Raw genomic sequence first — 21,617 nt, 5'->3', positions numbered from 1 at the left:
CCGAACCGTGGAGTGATCATCTGCGATCTGTTGCACTGCTAGCAAGCGCCATGTGAAACTTCATTTTTGCTCATAAATGTAAGAGTAATAAATTTACTTTAAATTATTACTTCACTACTGTAAAACGAAATAATTCAAATCTAAAACAAAACTCTTTTATTAGCTATAGGCCTAATCCATAAAGATGCATTTAGGCTTTAAAAGCGCGTCCAGTGAGCAGAGGGTGAGTTAGGATCGTCAATTTCATCTTTGCCACACTGACTCAGAAAATACTAGTTTATTAATAAATCATTTTAATATCTCCTTACTTTTTCCGTGCCACATTCATGGTAATTACTTTAGCTGTGGCTTTGCTCACCAGTTCCCCTTCGGGAACGTCGAGCTGCGTCACTCCGCTTTGGGAACGCCTCCAGCGTGCCCACGCTCTGAATCACGTGTGAAATCAGTCCAATAGAGAGTTACGTATGACGTCACGGACGGGGTGACGTCAGGAGCCAGGAAGCTATAAAGCACATGCGGTGAATGCAGCCGGCAGCTTCTGTCTTTCAGTCGCGCTCTGTGTGAATTGTTTGTCTGTTAACACTGTTTTTGAGGCCAGTTTGCTTCACTTTTATTTGAGTGTTAACATAGATAGAGATGGGCGATAGCAAGCGTTTTAAGAAGTGTATTCCTCCGTGCCAACGTTACATCACGGCCGAGGATACACACGCTATGTGTGTTGCTTGCTTGGGAGTGAGGCATGCCCAGTCAGCCTTTGAGGAGGCTGACTGTGTGCATTGTTTGCGGCTTCCCCTCCGCACGCTTCGCTCCCGGAGGGCTCTTTTTGAGGAAGGAGCCCTCACCAGCGTTCCTCGCGGATCAGGTCCCGCTTCGGCTGAGGCTGAGCGGCGCCTGCATTCGTGGGGATCGCAACTGGATCTGGTATCGAGTTTGGAGACGGGCGAGCCCCTTTCTCCATCCTCCTCTGCCAGATCCATGCCTCTCTCTGGCGTAGAAGCCCGCTCGTCGGTTTCTTCTCGCCAGGAGGAGCACTCGCCGCTGCGTCTATCTTCCTCTGAGGAGGGAGATATGGATGTAGGCGAGCAGGCTGGAACCACGCCCGCCCAGCCACTCGAGTACGAGGAGTTAATGGAGGTGATCACCCGTGCTGTTGCCAAGCTCAACATCAGCTGGCCAGACGTGGTGACTGGTGAGCAGAAACCGACAAAGTTAAATGAGCGGTTTCTGCGCCCAAAAGCCCCACCTCCACGCCGAGGTCTGCCATTTTTCCCCGACCTCCACACTGAGGTGTCGAAGTCGTGGGGAAAGCCATTTTCGGCCCGTGTTCACGCTCAGTCTGCCTTCACATATTCCAACGTGGTGGGGGCTCGTGAGCACGGTTACGGGACGATGCCTCAAATCGAACAGACGCTTTCTAGCTATCTGTCCCCGAGTTCAGCATCGTCCCTAAAGACCTCGGCACTCCCCAGCAAGCCTTTAAGAACAACATCTTCCTTGCTGGGGAAGGGCTACTCGGCAGCAGGTCAGGCCACAGCCTGCCTTCACACCATGGCAGTGCTGCAGGCATACCAGGCTGACCTGTTGAAAGAGTTCGATGAGGGCGAGGACGGGGCGGCGGTCGATGTCAGCGAGCTGCGTCGTACCGCCGACCTTGCTCTGCGAGCCACCAAGGAGACCGCCCGTGCCATTGGGCGGTCTATGGCAGCCATGGTGGTCGCAGAGAGACACCTCTGGTTGACCCTGTCGGATGTGAGAGACCACGACAGGGCCGTCCTGCTTGATGCCCCGCTTGTGCAGTCTGGCCTGTTCGGCGACGCGGTTCCCTCCGTCGTCGACAGGTTTCAGCAGGCTCGTCAACAAGCGGCGGCATTCCAGAGGTTTCTTCCTCGCCGCTCGAGCTCTGGGGCTGCTGGACGGGAGCAGCCCCGCCCGAGTGCCCGCTCCTCGTACCGAGAGGAACAAAAGCGGAGCGTTGCTACGCGGACTCCTCCTCGACATCAGGGGTCCCGTAGGCGCTCTAAGTCGGGGGCTTCTAAGCCTAAGGACGACCTGAGGGCCGTCCTTCAGGCGAAGAGGTCCTCGGCAAAGAAGCCCTGACGCCAGTGGCTCTGGGCTTCAGAGGGCAGGCCCCCCTGGGCTAGTAACATCTCCCCAGTGCCCTCTGGAGATCCGTTTGCTAACCCTGCCACCTCAGGTGCTTCAGGGCGCAGCGGTCTCCCGCGGTTTGTCCCCCCTGCATCCGCCCGTTCGCGTAGCGGGACAGGGGGACTCGCAAGCTCTAGTACCACCAGAGGTCAGCCTCGAGAGGCTGATTCCCTTAGTAAAGCATTTGGCAGCGTGGCAACTTCTGCCAAACGTGTCTCAATGGGTCCTGCAAACAGTAAAAAGAGGTTACAAAATTCAGTTCGGCGCTCGGCCGCCGCCCTTTCAGGGGATCACCACTACGGTCGTGGCCCCTCAGCAGGCTCTGGTGTTGGAACAAGAAGTAGAAACCCTTCTGAGGAAGGAGGCCATCGAGGTGGTCCCTCCTCATCTTACAGAGAGCGGCTTTTACAGCCGCTACTTCACAGTTCCAAAGAAGGATGGAGGGTTACGTCCTATTCTAGATCTCAGGCTGCTCAATCACGCAGTGCTGAGACTCAAATTCAAGATGCTTACTATAAAGCAAGTCATCTCTCAAATCAGGTCCGAGGACTGGTTTGTCACGATAGACCTCAAGGACGCTTATTTCCATATCTCCATCCTTCCACAACACAGGAAGTTCCTCAGGTTCGCTTTTGGGGGCAAAGCTTACCAATACAGAGTTCTTCCTTTCGGTCTAGCACTCTCACCCCGGACTTTCACCAAGTGTGTAGATGCTGCGCTGGCTCCTCTGCGACTCCAGGGCATCCGCATATTAAACTACATAGACGACTGGCTCATACTAGCGAAGTCGAGAGAACTGGCGGTTCGACATCGAGATGTCGTTCTCGCCCATATGAAGTCTCTGGGGTTAAGACTGAACGCCAAGAAAAGTGTTCTTTCTCCAGTTCAGAGAACCACTTATCTCGGTGTAGTCTGGGATTCAACCACGATGCGGGCACAAATGTCTCCCGCTCGGGTAAAGTCAATCCTCCATGCAGTCATGAGAGTCAAAGAAGGCCGATCACTCACTGTTAAGCAGTTTCAAGTACTGCTCGGTCTCATGGCAGCTGCGTCCAATGTGATCCCTTTTGGCCTGCTGCATATGAGACCATTACAGTGGTGGCTCAGAACCAAAGGGTTCTCCCCGAGGGGCAACCCATTCCGTTTGATCAAGGTCACGCGGCGCTGCCTTCGTGCCCTGAACATTTGGAAGAAAGTTTGGTTTCTGTCCCAAGGCCCGGTGCTGGGAACTCCTTGTCGTCGTGTAACACTAACGACAGATGCTTCGCTCACCGGGTGGGGAGCGGTCATGAGTGGCCACTCAGCCCAAGGTCTGTGGAGCGAGCACCATCTCAATTGGCACATCAATTGCCTGGAAATGCGTGCTGTGTTTTTAGCTCTAAAACACTTCCTACCAGACCTCACAGGGCACCACGTGTTAGTTCGCACCGACAACACATCAGTGGTCGCCTACATCAATCATCAGGGAGGTCTGCGTTCGCGCCCCTTGAACAAGCTGGCGCGCCAGATCCTCCTGTGGTCCCAAGGGAAGCTCCTCTCACTCAGAGCAGTTTATATCCCTGGACATCTCAATGTGGGAGCAGACGTCCTGTCGAGACAGGGGCTGAGGCCCGGGGAATGGAGACTCCACCCAGACGTGGTGGAAGTCCTCTGGAAGAAGTTTGGGAAAGCCCAAGTGGATCTTTTTGCGAGCCAGGAGACAACACATTGTCCCCTTTGGTTCTCTCTGTGTCATCCAGCTCCCCTGGGTCTGGATGCTATGGTACAGGCGTGGCCGAGGCTTCGCCTGTACGCATTTCCCCCGATCGCTCTGCTCCCGGGAGTTCTGGAAAGAGTGCGCCAGGACGGGATTCGCCTCCTGCTGGTGGCCCCGTTCTGGCCGGGTCGAGCCTGGTTCTCAGACCTGAGGTCTCTCCTAGACGGCCCGCCATGGGAAATCCCAGTCAGGAGAGATCTCCTCTCACAGGCAGGAGGGGCAATTCTGCACCCTCGCCCAGAGTTGTGGAAACTGTGGGCGTGGCCCCTGAGGGGGCACGACTCCTAGATTCCGGTCTCTCGACTGAGGTCGTTGAGACCATCCTTCAATCCAGAGCTCCCTCTACGAGAAAGACGTACACCAGGAAGTGGAATATGTTTGTCGCCTGGTGCAGGCAGCACCAAATCGAACCAGTTCACTGCCCGTTGGCTTCAGTGCTGGACTTCTTGCAAGCCCGCCTCTCGGCTGGCAATGCTCATTCTACTTTGAAGGGCTACGTGGCGGCCATAGATGCCTTCCACGCTCCCTTCGGTACTACTTCCCTTGGAAGACTTCCCCTGGTGTCACGATTTCTCCGTGGTGCACTGAGGCTGAGGCCCCCGTTGCGCTCACGTGTCCCTACGTGGGACCTGGCCGTGGTACTTGAGGCTCTTTGCAACCCTCCGTTTGAGCCTATGGAAGCAATTTCGGACAGGTTGTTGTCCTTTAAGACTGCCTTTCTGCTGGCGATCTCCTCTCTCAAGAGAGTGGGTGATCTACAGGCCCTTTCAGTGGCCCCCTCCTTTATCGACTTTGCCCCTGGAATGGTCAAAGCGTTTCTGCACCCTAAGCCGGGCTACTTACCCAAGGTGCCGTCAGCAGTGCCACGGCCCGTAGTGCTTCAGGCCTTCTGTCCTCCCCCATACACGGAGCCGGAACAGCAGAAGCTTAACTGTATGTGTCCAGTGCGAGCACTGGACACATATGTCCACAGAGCTGCCCTGTGGAGGAAGACGGACCAATTATTTGTGTGTTTTGGTCCTCGCAATAGAGGTCTTCCAGCTTCTAAGCTGACTCTAAGTCGGTGGATTACGGATGCCATCTCAACTGCTTACAAGTCCTCTGGTCTTCCCTCTCCTTTGGAAGCCAAGGCGCACTCGACCCGCAAAGTTGCGGCGTCCAAAGCATTCATGTCAGGGGTCCCCCTGCAAGATATCTGTAACGCTGCGGGATGGTCCACGCCGCTTACATTTGCCAGGTTCTACGAACTGGATCTCCCCTATACTCCGGGCTCTATGGCCCTCCTCTCTGACGCTCCCTCTACGAGCAGAGCTGTCTAATTGTGTTTTACTCCAGCAGACTCCTCATGCTTGATAGCAACAACTACACTGGGCTACTTTCGCCCTTCCCAACGGGGGCTGGAGATATCATCTTAGGCTACTTTCGCCTTTTAAATACGGGCTACTTTCGCCCTCTACCCCGGGCTACTTTCGCCCTTTTCGCCACGGGCTACTTTCGTCCGTTGGCAAGTGAGACCCTCGTTTCACTCGGGCCACTTTGGCCCTTCAGACAAGCTGACACTATCTGCTCTGGGCTACTTCCGCCCATATATTCAGGTGGGCTAAGGCCCCCTCGTCTACCAGGGGCTACTGTCACCCCCTTTTAACACGGGCTACTGTCGCCCTCTACCTCGGGCTACTTCCGCCCTATTTCCAGCACGGCTGAGGCCGCAGTGTCATGTTTGGCAGCATTTATACTCTGGGCTACTTTCGCCCCTTACTCTGGGCTACTTTCGCCCTTTTCCACGGGCTACTTTCGCCCGCTTGCGAGTGAGGCTGAGGCCCTCGCATCACTCGGGCTACTTCCGCCCTGCTGATATCCATTCACGGCTGAGGCCGCTTTATGCTTGAGAGCAACTATACTCAGGGCTACTTTCGCCCCTTTTTTTGACGGGAGAGGCTGAGGCCTTCGCTCCATTCGGGCTACTTTCGCCCTTCTTCTAAGACGGCTAGGGCCGCACATTACTCAGGGCTACTTTCGCCCTTCTTTCATGGGCTACTTTCGCCCTTCTCTCTCCACCCGCTCCACACAGAGCAGGGCTTGGAATTCTGGCGGCGTGGGCATATCGTTCCCAAAGCGGAGTGACGCAGCTCGACGTTCCCGAAGGGGAACGCCTCGGGTTTCGTATGAAACCCTAGTTCCTCTAGGGAACGAGACGCTGCGTCGCTTACCACAATTCTGGCATCCCTGCAGCGCTCCTGGTGGCAGAAGCTGCCGGCTGCATTCACCGCATGTGCTTTATAGCTTCCTGGCTCCTGACGTCACCCCGTCCGTGACGTCATACGTAACTCTCTATTGGACTGATTTCACACGTGATTCAGAGCGTGGGCACGCTGGAGGCGTTCCCAAAGCGGAGTGACGCAGCGTCTCGTTCCCTAGAGGAACTAGGGTTTCATACGAAACCCGAGGCGTTTAGCCTTTACTGCGTGCATCTGAACGTGGACCTCTGCTGAAGAGACTTGCGCTCGCTGATGCTGCTGCTGCTGTTGGCGGGACACTAAACACCTCCACGGCAGAATAAATAGCAGAAACAGTGGATTTTATGCTTGTTAGTGTGTTTTTCTTCAGATATTTGTCTTTTCTCTTTATTACGAAAGGTGAATTGTTGTAAATTGTTAAGCACTGTGTTTTCATAGCATTCAGAATGTGGAATAGTGTGATTTAAAAAAATAAATACATTTTGCGAAATTATGGTGTTAGCGCCTTTTGATAGCACTGCTCTGTAACAACTCTTGCATATTGGCTTCGGCTTTCCATGTTCATTTGTTTCATGTCTGAAATATTTCCAGATAGCACTCCTGCTGTGTTCTTTATCAAACAAAGTCGGTCGCAGGGTGCCGCACTCGCCTTTCTGTTCGCTTCTCTTGAATGAGACGAGACAGATACTGCGGTCACGTGTGCTGTAGAAGTGAAAGTGACATCTCGGCTAGTATCGATACTTCGGGAAATTAGTATTGGTATCCTTCAGATATTTCAGTATCGATATTTATCGAAATATCGATATTTTTGACAACACTACCAGAATGAATCAGAGTTTTGAACGAATCTGTTGGATGTCTTCTTCATAAACTCAATGATTTACTGCCACCTTCTAGCGATAATCCTTTTATATTCCAAGAATCATTTCATTCTGTAATTCATTTCAAATTTCTCTAGTCAAAATGTTATGTTTAAAACATTAATCACATTATGTTCTACAACTGTGGTGTGTAAATGCATTTACTGCCTTCTGATCAACATTAACCCATAAATACACCTGTGCAAAGATGGCTTTGGTTGATGCTGATTTATTAACCGCCTATAGTGTCATATTTATCTAAAATAACTGAATTTTACATTACAATTGAACATTAAAGATGACATACATATTTAATAATTAAAAAAAAACATATAGGTCTAATAGTAAAAAATCGACAGTCTCTTATAGAAATACATACTACAACTACTATATATGTATATATATTTTTTCCTTTCTCTTTTTTTCTGTCTCTTATTACTATTATTTTGTTTCAACATTTTATTGTATATTCTCATTTTTACATATTGTAGTCTTTTACAATAATAAAAAAAGTTTACAAAACCTATAATATACAGTAAATATAGTAATCAAAAACAAACTACAACTATATTTAGGAAGCAAAAGCCTCTTAACACAGTCACTAGCTGTTCTTAGGTTAAAGTAAATTAAAAGTTGTATTTGTTAACATTAAAGCACTGTGAAGTGAACAAACAACGATGAACAGCTGTATTTTTATTAACTAATATTAACAAAGCTTTAAAAAATACTGTAACAAATGTATTGCTCATAGTTAATGTTAGTTCATACATTAATTTTAACAAACAAAACCGATTGTAGTATGTTACCCTGAAAACAAAGTTTTGCTTGATAGAGAAAACTAGTTAATAAAACACCACAGAATTGAAAAATTAGACAAGTGTTTAGTAACTTTCTGCTAAATGACAACCAATTTAACAAACAGACACAGCTTTATTCACAAAAAAATGTGTTTTTGTAGATGTATCCACAGCAAGAGCACCTTGAGCTCAAACTCCACTCTGTATTCTTCCCTCACTTCTGGACTGACAGATTTACAGTCAACGATACCTACACAAGTAAATAAATAAATAAATAAAAATTCTGAATTAATGCAATAAACTTTTTATTTATTTTTAAAAACCTTGTTTAGTTAATAAAATAGGTAAATATATACTGCCCAGCCAGTTTTTCTCACTGTAACATGTGTCTGTCAACAACAGTAACGTTAAACTGATTACTAAATGCTGCAAGGTATAACACAAAGTAATTTGCTTTAGAATAATCTATTGTAATATTCATAATTATGTTATATAAATCATAGGTAAACATATATAAGTTACTCCATATCTTACCCAGTGTTGGGTGTAACGCGTTACTAAGTAAAAGTAGAGTAACTGATTACTGTTCATTTTTAAGTATTTTAATTACAGTTACGTTTAATGTACTTGCGTTACACTGTAAAATAATTAAACTCGCTGAATATCATTATTTAATTTGATTAATTAATCTTCTAAATGTGAAAGTAAACTCTGCCGCTTTAGAATCGTTGAAGTGCAGGTGCACGTGATTTCGCGCAAGTTTGCTGCATACTCCTATGGTATTCTTAAAGGGGATGTTGGACTCGGCTGAAGCGAGTGGCTGTTTTGCGAAATGGAAATATGCCCATTACTTCAGTTTTCTGAAACAAGCAGACAAGAACATTACAGTAATATGTAAGCTATGTCCTGGGGAGAAAAAAACTATCGGCCGCTGCGCTGTCAATAGCACGAGTACTCAAGCACCTGACACGGCAGCATAGACGAACACTTCTGTGTGATCCTTCATATTCGACGGATAAAACTGCGGCAACTCCTGCTAAACAGGCAAAACTTGATTTTACTTCGGTAGCGCAGAAAAGTGTCTGAATGAGCAAGGTTACAGTTCACTTTGTGGAAACACATGACATGATTACAAAAATGGTCATTAAAATGTTTTAAATATTAAAATATTGGATAGTATTATAAAAGCTCCTTGAAATTCTAAATAACATTTTAGATTTGTTTAAATAAAGTAAAACATTTATTGAACTCATTGTTTTAAATTAAGTTTCACGTTTACAGGTTGATACATGTCATGTTTAACTTTTCTTAAGTTTCTTAAGAATAATATATATTTTTTGTTATTCTGGAATTGTGTTTCTTACCGAAAGAAGGTTACATTTCTTACAAAAAAGTTTATTATTATAGAATGTTTTCATAGAATGTAATATAGATTATTAAAAAAGCTAAAATGCTAAACTATTTAATGTTTGACTCATGTTTTATTTAATTTCTATTTTTTGTCCACTCAAGGTTTATAGGGATTTTAAGAAGTATTTAGTTAAATTACTTATTGAGTATTTAAGTTACTTTTTAGACACAGTAATTAGATAAGTATTTTAAATACAACATTGATGAAGTAATTAGTAATTAGTAATTAATTACTTTTTTAAAGTAACTTACCCAACACTGATCTTACCACCGCCATCTTCTCTTGCCTAAAAGGAAATTACTAATTATTATTAAATATGTTTAATGCTTATTCGCCTTACTCACCTGGTGGCCATTTTGAAACTCGAACGCCGTTGAGGGGTACACAAACCCGGAAGTTTGACTGACACATACAATCTTCAGAGATTCAGCTGCAATGGAAACTACAGTGTGGACCACCAATCTTTCCTGTCTGCCCGAATTAACAATACAAAATGTGGAGCAGTGGGCCAGTATTAATTAAGGGAAATAGTAACTGGATCGAAGGTTTTATCCACGACATTGAAGGTATGAATGGACGCTAAATTACCTCAGTTTCTACTGGCTTGTAACGACATGGAAAGTATGATTATTAGCAACCTTGGGTGTCATGAAAGGCACTTTAAAAATAAATTGTACTATTATTATTATTATTATTATAATAATCATATAACACTTGGGTGTGTGAAGATTTTAATATATTTAATAAGTGTTTTATCTCGTAAAGCACTTTGTTATCAGACAAAGAAGTGTCTGTCGATTAAATACATGTTAAGTGTTAAATAATGCTCCACATTTTGTATCGTTAATTCGGGCAGACAAAAAAGACACACAGTTTCTGAAGATTGTATGTGTCAGTCAAACTTCCGGGTTTGTGTTCCCCTCAGCGGTGTTCGAGTTTCAAAATGGCCACCAGGTGAATAAGGCGAATTGGCCTTCTTCTTCTTAAAGTTTGTTTGGTGGTTTGCAAATCAACTGATAAGTGTTTTACCGCCACCTGCTGGACTGGAGTGTGGAACAAAAGTTTACTCTGATTGGCCGATACAGTAAAACTCCTTTCACCAATCAGAAACCTTTCAGCTCCTATTGCTCCAGGCTGCAGTTAGCCCTGTCTCATTTTCTTCTGCGCTGCTTACGCTGGATTAAAGCCACAGTGCATTGTTCTTGATCAGAATTGACCTGATTAGCATGAAAAATAACAATTTCACCATAAAATTATTTAAGTAAGTTTCGTGTTTCACAATCACATGCTATAAGGCTAACCAGCATGGGGCAAATGCACATAAATACTTTAGCTAATGTTTTTTTTATTATTATTATTTAATACTTTAATACTTGTTCAAAACTATCACTTTAGCTAAGTTATACTATTTTCTGCTTATTTTGTTAAATAAAATAACCAATGAATAAATATAGGCTACTGTCATTAAAATATGTTAAATAAAACATTTAAAACAGAGACAAAATCATTTTAAAAAGAGAAGATTCTGAAAGCATTGAAGTAGATCCCATAATAATTTAATATGGATTTACAGTAGTAACAACAAATGATATGTTTTATATGTTTAATATGTTTTAAATATGATTGTTTCATTATAAACATGGTGATGATCTCTAAGATACACATCCAACATAATATATGATATTTACCATCTGAGTCATGTCAACAAATGGAAAAGTCAGTCATCTATTCATTATTTTGTTAATTATTGTGCCTTTAGCCCCAACAGCAGGGCGATTTTTACCCCAAACACCATACTTTTACATATTCTTTCGTTATTGAAAAACTGTTGCTTTAATTATCTTAAACCAAAATAGGAATCATTAAGACGACCTTTGTCTCAAAATATATTCAATAATTTTAGTGATTCTCATTTGCTTCTTAAATCTACAACATAAAAAAAAAATCAAATATGAGTTTGCACAGAATCAACTACATGAAAACACATCACTGCGGCGAGTTATTGGCCAAACTTAAAATACCTGTTTAAATTATTAAAACTAGAGATATTTATTAACTAGATGATTTTTTTTTTGTTGTAAACTACCAAAGTGCAGCATGTTATATTCATCACAAACACTGTGAAAGCAAGCTGCTCTAGTCCTAAATCAAAGCACATGACAGACAGTTGTTGGAGAACACCTATATTGTTTATACCTATATAGTATCAACAAGTTGAGCATCACAATCAGGAATCATGTGGGTAGAGTGCATTTAAATTGATGTTTTAGCTGATGGCAAGTCAAAATCTCTCTAGCACTGATCCTGGTGTACAGAAAAAGTAGTGCTCACACAAACACACTCTCACCCTAAAGATTAAACACAATCTCAGAGATCATTCATGTTCTTCACTCTCTGCAGGCTGAATAGCTGCAGTATTGGAGAGGAAGGCTGTGCTGCTCTGATTTCAGCTCTGAGATCAAACCCCTCACACCTGAGACTACTGGATCTGAGCTATAATAAACCAGGAGACTCAGGAGTGAAGCTGTTGTCTGCTCTACTGGAGGATCCACACTGTAAACTGGAGACACTATGGTGAGTGTTATTATATTATTGAACACAAAAACTGTGTGAAAATACAGCCAAAAAAAGAAAATTCTGTTGTCACTTTACTTCTCTTTAAGTCATTTCAAAACAGTACGACTTTCTTCTGTGGAAAATAAAAATAGATATTTATTTTGAGACATGTTTACCAGAATAACAAATAATAGCCCGTACTGGGCAGAGCCTATAGACAGGGCTTACTTCTGTAGGCATAAATTCGACAACCTGCGTGAGAAATACAATTTATTATTTTCTCATAGCCTAAATATTAATTTATTCACTCACAGCTACCCCCATCTTTGGCACATTGCCTGTTTTATTGAGCTGACATATCAAAGTATGTGACCATGGAGAACTCTATAGATCATATATTTAAAACTTTTGTGAGTACATAATGTTGTTACAAAATGTAGTTACATATTTCTTGTTACATGTGTACTTCCAGAAGTGAAAAAATTGTTGTTACCAATGTCCTGTTACACATTTGTACTTACAAATGCTATTCAGTGAGTTGTTACATGTGTGTAATTATACCAGTATTAGAGCTACAGATACAATATACCAATGTGTACATACACTGTAGTTACATGCTACGTACACATCTAGTTACACATGTAAGTTCACAGGTATTAGGGACACTTAATATAAAATGGGACCAAATTAGTAACATTTAAAATAAAAAATTTAACTTTTTGATTTTAAATAATTAATTTACTCTATTACTCTTAATTTAGACAAATTATTTATTTAATCCACTTGAAATAATTAGTTAGTATTGCCATAACTTTAATAAGGAAAGAGAGGTATTCGTTTCCAACGTTTATTAACAGCTGCCATGTACATACAATTGGGTGCACTAAGTTTCTGTTAGCAATTTTAATGTTAATGTTGTAGACATTTTAACGTTACAAATTACATAATCGTTACAAATGACATAAACGGGAGGAAGGCTTTGGGCGCAGTGTGTCAAATCCCACAAAAAGTCTTTGGAAAACCTCAAATGTTTTGCAGAGTTGTGGTGGAAACTGCAGGTTCGGAGCAAATGTCATTCCCGGAAGCAGGCAACATGCCCTGGCCAAATTTCCAAGATCAGTAAGCACTGGGTTTCCCTCAATGATGATGCCCACTGGTTCACGACAGACATATATCTGCACATGTTCAAATCCTCATGGACGCTGCTCTCCGTTTGTCCCTGTATGAGAATAAACAGAACAATAAGTTGCAACAGAGAACAATCTTCAAAAGGTGTGGTTTAGTAAAAGTTCTGAAAATGCCACTCTTACAGTTTATCATCAGATGATTACGACTCCTGCATTAATGTAAAACAAGGATTTTACTTTTGTGAAACTGCAGTAAAAAAAAAAAAAAAAAAATTATTTTTTTATTTTTTTTAAATCATGTCCACAAGCAACTGAAAGACAAAAATGGGACCCTGGTTCCTACACATACATTTGGGTGTTTGTAGGTGTGTTTTTGAACTTTTGACAGAGCCAGACTAGCCATTGCCAACCAATTACAGTATTTGTCTAAGACAAGCTAACCAATCCCCAACTCCAGCGCCGGACTATAACTCAGACAGACATAAGATTGATATCTGAGGAATAAGTGCTTTTCCCAAAAGAGTCAAACTATGCTTTTTAAACAATACTTACATAGTAGTCAGAGATGATTCTTGCCCACTGTTTCCCATGTATTGAATGAGGCATCTCAGAGTCACGTGTCTCTTCTTCACGAGGTACTTGGATCCTATAGTTGGTAGTGAATAAAGGAAAACTGAATATTGCAGGCAATATAACTACAAACATACAATGTCATTATCAGTGTGGTTCTGTAATCTGTACTATACAGAACCACACTGTATTCTTTACTATACATCAGTGGTTCTCAATCCTGGTCCTGGGGGACCCCTGCTCTGCACATTATGCACGTCTCCCTTATTTAACACACCTGACTGAGATCATCACCTCGTCAGTTCAGTTCATGGGTCTCTCTCCTAATGAGCTGATGATCTCAATCAGGTTTGTTATATAAGAGAGACATGCAAAATATGCAGAGCAGGGGGCCCCCAGGACCAGGACTGAGAACCAGTGCTATACTATACTGTAGTATACTATACAATCTATATGAGTACAAGGCAAGGCATGGCTGTGTCCAAAGGTCCCATGATGCAGTCTATAATGTTTTAGATTATCATTCTTTCCTGGTACAACAGCGCTGTATAATTTACAAGGCCATCCCATCTGTCATTAAAAATAGAAAGGGATGCAAATTTAGTTTTTTTCCCCTTTTTTCCAACTCTCAATAACTGACTTTTGGGTACCTTAATTCCTCTAAATGGACAAACCTTTGAAACATTTACCTCAATTGCACCTTCTAAAGAGCTTACCTACTCCATGAACTGCTCCTTCCAGTAGATCTGATGGTCTCCTAAAAAAGCAACTTAAATGAAAGAAGAGTTTAGGAAAATATAAGGATCAAGTTATTGCAATGCAAAATACATATTTAATCTTTTTAATTGAACAAATGGTTTAAGACAATGTAAAATATTTCAAACAAATATATAAAAAGATTAAGTTTAAGAATTTGTGTGATGCATTGCAGAAAGAGGCGCCAAAAAATGTCCCCATCTTTTTCAATCATGCAGGGAACAACTGTTACAACAAACCTAGCAGCTAACGTAACTTTTAACTGACACAACGAGGATGAGAGACCATGTTACTGTTTTGCTAGCTAATTCGGAAAGAGGCAGAACATTTAAGACAAATGATTTGAGACATAATACCGATGCTAACATTATTAGACTCCATAAATAAACAAAATGACGATGATTTTTTAAGTAACCAAACTAAGTAGAAACATAATTTGGCAATGCATCTCATATATACCTATACTACGTTAACGTTAGCAATAGTTGTTAAGATTAATGTTAATTTCAAGACCTTCGGTAAACCCGCATGGCGCCTGCAAAACTGACAAACTTACCGTTACTATCTGCAACCTGCCGACGCTTTTACATGTTAGTGCAATAAATGCATGCTCATTCGGCTACAACCTAACTTTATGCAATGTAAATAGTTACTTACATGTGTTGCACGTTGTATAAAGCTCTCAAAAACTCCACAGAAATCCGAAACTGGTCCGGTTCAGGTGACAACGAGCAACGATGTTGGTGTTCTGCATGTGGGCCGGTCGTGACGTTATACTTTAGATAATAACACTTAAATAGAGTTTTGTAGAAGCATTTTATTGTGAAGGTCAGTAAAAAACTATTTTTTGATAGGGAATAAGTTACAAAAACAATCACACTTTTTACTTTTGTAAAACTTAAATGAATTCAAAAAGAAATCAATTTATTGGGAGAAATATACTTTTTAAAATAAATTCCTATGAACAACACCCTTGAATGCTTTTTACAGTGCAGGTCCTTTCCAAAAAATTAGCATATTGTGATAAAGTTCATTATTTTCTGTAATGTACTAATGAACATTACACTTTCATATATTTTAGATTCATTACACACATTTGAAAGTAGTTCAAGCCTTTTATTGTTTAAATATTGATGATTTTGGCATACAGCTCATGAAAACCCCAAATTCCTATCTCAAAAAATTAGCATATTTCATCCGACCAATAAAATAAAATTTTATGTTTTATCAAGGGCAGGGTCAATGCAGCTAGCTATCAGGAGATTTTGGAGCACTTCATGCTTCCATCTGCTGAAAAGCTTTATGGAGATGAAGATTTCATTTTTCAGCTCGACCTGGCACCTGCTCACAGTGACAAAACCACTGGTAAATGGTTTACTGACCATGGTATTACTGTGCTCAACTCTCCTGACCTGAACCCCATGGAGAATCTGTGGGATATTGTGAAGAGAAAGTTGAGACACGCAAGACCCAACACTCTGGATGAGCTTAAGGCCGCTATCGAAGCATCCTGGGCCTCCATAACACCTCAGCAGTGCCACAGATGATTGCCTCCATGCCACGCCGCATTGAAGCGGTCATTTCTGCAAAAGGATTCCCGACCAAGTATTGAGTGCTAAACTGAAAATAATTATTTGAAGGTTGACTTTTTTTGTATTAAAAACACTGTTCTTTTATTGGTCGGATGAAATATGCTAATTTTTTTAGATTTGGGGTTTTCATGAGCTGTATGCCAAAATCATCAATATTAAAACTATAAAAGGCTAGAACTACTTCAGTTATGTTGTAATGAATCTAAAATATATTAAAGTCTAATGTTTATCAGTACATTACAGAAAATAATGAACTTTATCACAATATGTTAATTTTTTTAAAAGGACCTGTATTATATTAATATGCTCTTGTCTCAAATAATGCCTTTTACCTTTTCTGTTTTGTCTGTTTTCCAAATTGTTGTTATATAATCAACAAAGGAACAACATTTTACTTGTTTGTAATTTCAGACCGCTGACTCGTCAATATAATATGCGCAACATAGCGCCAGCTAGAGTTTCTGTTCTCAATCTCTGGTATATTTAAGCTATTTTCTCAATTTACTCAGTCATTTCCCTCGAATCACTACTTCATGGTAAATTATGACAGCATTTGACAGCATTTATATCCAAATGCACATTTTCCCAAGATTAAATTAAACTATTCTGTGACCGGATGATGCATAAACTCAATACAACAAACATAATCCAGATCCAAAAGGAATAAAGCCATTAATCGGAGTATTGTCTTGTTTAGTATTATATTATTTTATTATGTATATCCCTGGGCACATTATGCAACGTACATTTACACCGTAAAATGAATAATGCACAGCAAGTAGAAAATACAATATTACTTTAATAATTATAACAACATTAACAATCGCGAAAAAAACTGATGTTAAGAGTCATAATGCACAGTCAGCACCAAATAGACAGAACGGCAAAACTCAAAACTGTACTGTATAATAAGTGCTATTATTCATAATTAAATAAACATAGTCTTTGTGATGACCAGAAGCTGACACAAAGTTTTTGAAAAAATGTTTGCTATTTTTAGAGTAAAACACCAGTATAAAGCATAGTATCATAGTATCTATTTTGTAAAAATAGACTTAGATTCCCGAACTTACGCTGCTGTCAGCGGAAAAACTTTTACCCTGCGAGTGCCAATCCGGATGCCAGAAACACGGAAGTCTGAAAAAGGCTAATTACTTATGTTTAATGCTGATTGGCCTTCTTCTTCTTAAAGTTTATTTGGCGGTTTACAAATCAACTGCTAAGTGTTTTACCGCCACCTGCTGGACTGGAGTGTGGAACAAAAGTGTGCCTTTTTCTGTCCTTCGAATGAGACGTTAAACCGAGGTCCTGACTTCTCTGTGGTCATTAAAAATCCCATGGCACTTCTTGTAAAGAGTAGGGGTGTAACCCCGGTGTCCTGGCCAAATTCCCTCCACTGGCCAATCATGGCCTCCTAATAATCCCCATTTATTCATTGAATTGGCTCCATAACTCTCTCCTCTCCACCTGTTGTACTGTGGCTGCCGACGCATCATTCAAAAATAACAATTTCACCATCAAATTATTTAAGTAAGTTTCGTGTTTCACAATCACATGCTATAAGGCTAACCAACATGGGGCAAATGCACATAAATACTTTAGCTAATGTTTCTTTTATTATTATTATTTAATACTTTAATACTTGCTCAAAACTATCACTTTAGCGAAGTTATACTATTTTCTGCTTATTTTGTTAAATAAAATAATCAATAAATAAATATAGGCTACTGTCATTAAAATATGTTAAATAAAACATTTAAAACAGAGACAAAATCATTTTAAAAAGAGAAGATTCTGAAAGCATTGAAGTAGATCCCATAATAATTTAATCTGGATTTACAGTAGTAACAACAAATGATATGTTTTATATGTTCAATATGTTTTTAAATCTGATTGTAGGGGTGGGCGATATGACCTAAAATTAATATCACGGTATTTTTCATCTTTTGAACGGTGACGGTATAATATCACGGTATTTCTTTTTTTGGTACATTTTGGGAGGAGTAGCCTGTCCTGTCCCTTTAGTATGTAAATAAAGTTAATATTTTTATATTATAATAAGTAAATGGTAGGTATCCTTATCAAAAAGAGACATGGGAGAGTATTATGCATTCTCAACATATTTATTTTGCAAAAAACCTAAAGATCTTACTTAACAGTGTACAACAAAACAAAAATTATTTTTTTATTGAAATTTAATTTCTGCAATATTTAAAACCTTTAAATAACTGGGGGAAATCAACCCATGGCAATTAGTTTATAAGTAGACCAATTCTGTGGGGAAAAAGGCGGACTTGGCAACCCTGCATCCAACACGAGCTGCTGGAGTTTGTCTTTGCACACATGAGTACGAAATTTTCGTCCGACATTTATGCACGTTAAAAAAAATACAGGTTATGTTAATCGAGTTTACACACTGCCTCTGAAACTTTCGTCCGTCATAAAAAAAATTCGGATCGTGTTTGATTTTATGCATTTTCGCATCCATAATAAGCATTTTGATAAGGACGGCGAATATGAGAAAAAAAAAAAAAACGCATGCGAAAATCGGACTCAGTGTACAATGACCTATAGATTTGAATGATCACGGGTCGAAAGTAAAGAGAGATGACAAAAATAGACTGGAGGATTTGTTGCAATCTTGTACTCACTGACAAATATCTATTATAAGATGTGCTGCTCCCTTTACAAAATCGAAAGTAAAAGTAAACCGGCCGGTCGCGTTCGCCTCGCGCCGCTCAATTTGTGATCCGCTGTGTAAATCCTTTGGCCGGCCGACCGGGAAAAGTCCCGGTCGTCCCGATTGCCACTCCGCCCCTGGTATAGGCTACAGGCCCGACCTTTCTTCAGGATGTTTCACCAGTCGTTTAATGGCCACTCCCCTTTTACCTACCACCTGCAAAGCTGATACGAATATGTTTTACTTTTTTATTTACAACAATATATACAGTATAAGGACAGGTATTCAGACCACAACTGAACGTTTGAAGAAAATTTATTGTTTTAAATATACCGGTATTGACGGTATTAGAAAATCCATGTCGTGGCGCAATCTCACACCGGTGATGACTATGACACCGGTGTACCGCCCACCCCTATCCAGTCCCTCCAGGATTTCACGATTTTTTTTTGTGATTTTTGCGATGAAAATTATAAATTTTGTGGTGGCAAGTCCTAGAAATTTGCGAAAAATTTTGCGATTTATTTAATTATTTAATTTATTTATTAATAATTAGGACATCACATTTACCATATTAGGTATTATGTTAGAGGCTCAATTATCATTATTATTATTATTATTATGTATGATCCTTTTTAAGAGCTGCACAAGTAAAATGAACAGAATGAGTGGGGTTGGACAATGTAAGGTAGAATTTTAGGTCATAAAATGACATGATTTATAATTCAGATACAGATTCACACAAAAACAATATCTTATACAATGGCATTTCAGCCTTTATACCATTAAAAGGGATAAATAAAGTATATAATTTATCATATTTATTTAAAACATAAATATTACTGTCTTAATTGTTTAGATTTTTTAGAAGGCACATTAAAAACCCTATGTGTTTGCTGCATAAAAATAAACAGCTGAAAAATGTATTGGAAAAAATTCAAAAAAATTAAAATTAAAATTCTGTCACAAGGGGGCGCTTTAGGAGCGCTGAAATATTATCGTTTCCCTAGTAACGGCTGTATACAAATCAGCATTAACGCTGTTTTATCAGGCATGAAATGAAAATGCCAACGACACGTTTCTGAGGACAGTCGGTTCTACTCAGATACATTCATTTAAAGACATCAGTGCTGCGTTTTGACTTTGAAATGTGCAGGGCTCATATTTATTCAATGACATCATTGCCTTTAGATTCGTCTTTCCGTCCCTAGCTGACTTTTAAAATTATAATTAAGACTTTTCTTATACTATTTAACAAATTCAAAACTTTTATGGCGTTCCATTTGCAACAACAGAAGCCCTCTACTTTACGATAGCGGGTCGGCAGGCCAGTGAAACATTTTGGTAGCTCGACTGAAAAACACAATAGCCCACGGGACATCGATCTTGCGAGCCCTGCAGACAGACAGCTCACAGACATCACGTGAGCAGCGTCTTTATCAACATGAGATATATATATATATATATATATATATATATATATATATATATATATATATATATATATATATATATATATATATTAAAATCTTTTTATTATTGAAATATTTGAATAACCATTTTTTGCGATTATTTTGCGGTTAAATGACAAATTATGCAGGATCGCAAAAAAATGCGACATTTTGTTGATTTTGCATTAAATTCAGCGATCGCAGAATCGCGAAAAACTGGAGGGACTGCCTATCTGATTGCTTCATTATAAACATGGTGATGATCTCTAAGGTACACATCCAACATAATATGTGACCCTGGACCACAAAACCAGTCTTAAGTCACTGAAGTATATTTGTGAATAATAAATGTATATTTAATAATATTTGTATAAATGGGAATCATTAAGACGACCTTAGTCTCAAAATAAATTCAATAATTTTAGCGATTCTCATTTGCTTCTTAAATCTACAACATAAAAACAAAACAAAAAAAATGAGTTTTCACAGAATCAACTACACAAAAACACATCACTGCTGGGAGTTATTGGCCAAACTTAAAATTATTAAAACTAGAGATATTTATTAACTAGATTTCTTTTTTATGTAAACTACCAAAGTGCAGCATGTTATATTCACGTGTGGGGAACACAGCCTCATCACAGCAAGCTGCCCATATCATAAATCAAAGCACATGACAGACAGTTTTCAGAGAACACCTATTGTACCTAATATAGTATCAACAAGTTGAGCATCACAATCAGGAATCATGTGGTAGAGTGCATTTAAATTGATGTTTTAGCTGCTGACAAGTCAAAATCTCTCTAGCGCTGATCCTGCTGTATAGAAAAAGTAGTGCTCATACAAACACACTCTCACTCTAAAGATTAAACACAATCTCAGAGATCATTCATGTTCTTCACTCTCTACAGGCTGAGGGACTGCAGTATTGGAGAGGAAGGCTGTGCTGCTCTGATTTCAGCTCTGAGATCAAACTCCTCACACCTGAGAGAACTGAATCTGAACTGTAATATACCAGAAGAGACAGGAGAGAAGCTGCGCACTGCTCTACAGAACGACCCACACTGTAAACTAAAGAAACTATAGTAAGTTATTGAGTCAATTCTTTCATTAATTATCTTCTATTAAAGCAGATCTTAGTGTATTTAATCTTTCTCTTTATTGTACAGTATTTGACAGAGGAAACTCTACAAGCTCCGAACAAGTGAATCAAAACAACACGTCCTGAACAAGACTGTCACCTGGACAAATGCAGACACTGATCCAGCAGTTTCATATCTGAAGGATTTTTGTTTTTAATTTTCATTCAGCCTAGATTTTTTTTTTCCAGTCTCATGGGAACATTTTTTTATATATATATATAAATGAGTATATTGGACATACTAACTGTCATAACATTTTTAGTGTGAAACTACAGTATATTTCAAGCTAATAATTGCATTACTTACACAGTGATTTCACAGTGGGACTTCTATTATATCTAACTTCACTCACAGAAATGTAGAGGATGTCTTGACTGTAAAGTGCACTCTGGTGCAAGATGATGTTTATTTACAGTGAGGTTCAGGTGATCCACAGGTGTGTAGTATTTACAAAGTGCAAAAAAAAAGACAGTACAAAAATAAACAAACAAAATGTCCCAAAATATACAGGTATCCACAATATAGACGTTTGATAAA

General features: G+C 40.2%; 1 long non-coding RNA gene across 1 annotated transcript; it reads left to right on the top strand.

Moving 5' to 3' along the window:
- Nucleotides 1-20,855: 20,855 nt before the first annotated feature.
- On the top strand, nt 20,856-21,617 carry LOC141339203 (uncharacterized). Its single transcript, XR_012355907.1, has 2 exons — nt 20,856-21,023; nt 21,108-21,617. It is a non-coding gene; the product is annotated as an uncharacterized lncRNA (long non-coding RNA).

The sequence above is a fragment of the Garra rufa genome, chromosome 7 (assembly GCF_049309525.1).
Source record: "Garra rufa chromosome 7, GarRuf1.0, whole genome shotgun sequence".
NCBI classification, from domain to species: domain Eukaryota; kingdom Metazoa; phylum Chordata; class Actinopteri; order Cypriniformes; family Cyprinidae; genus Garra; species Garra rufa.
Note: the sequence above shows the minus strand (reverse complement) of the source record. Positions and strands in the feature narration are given on the sequence as shown.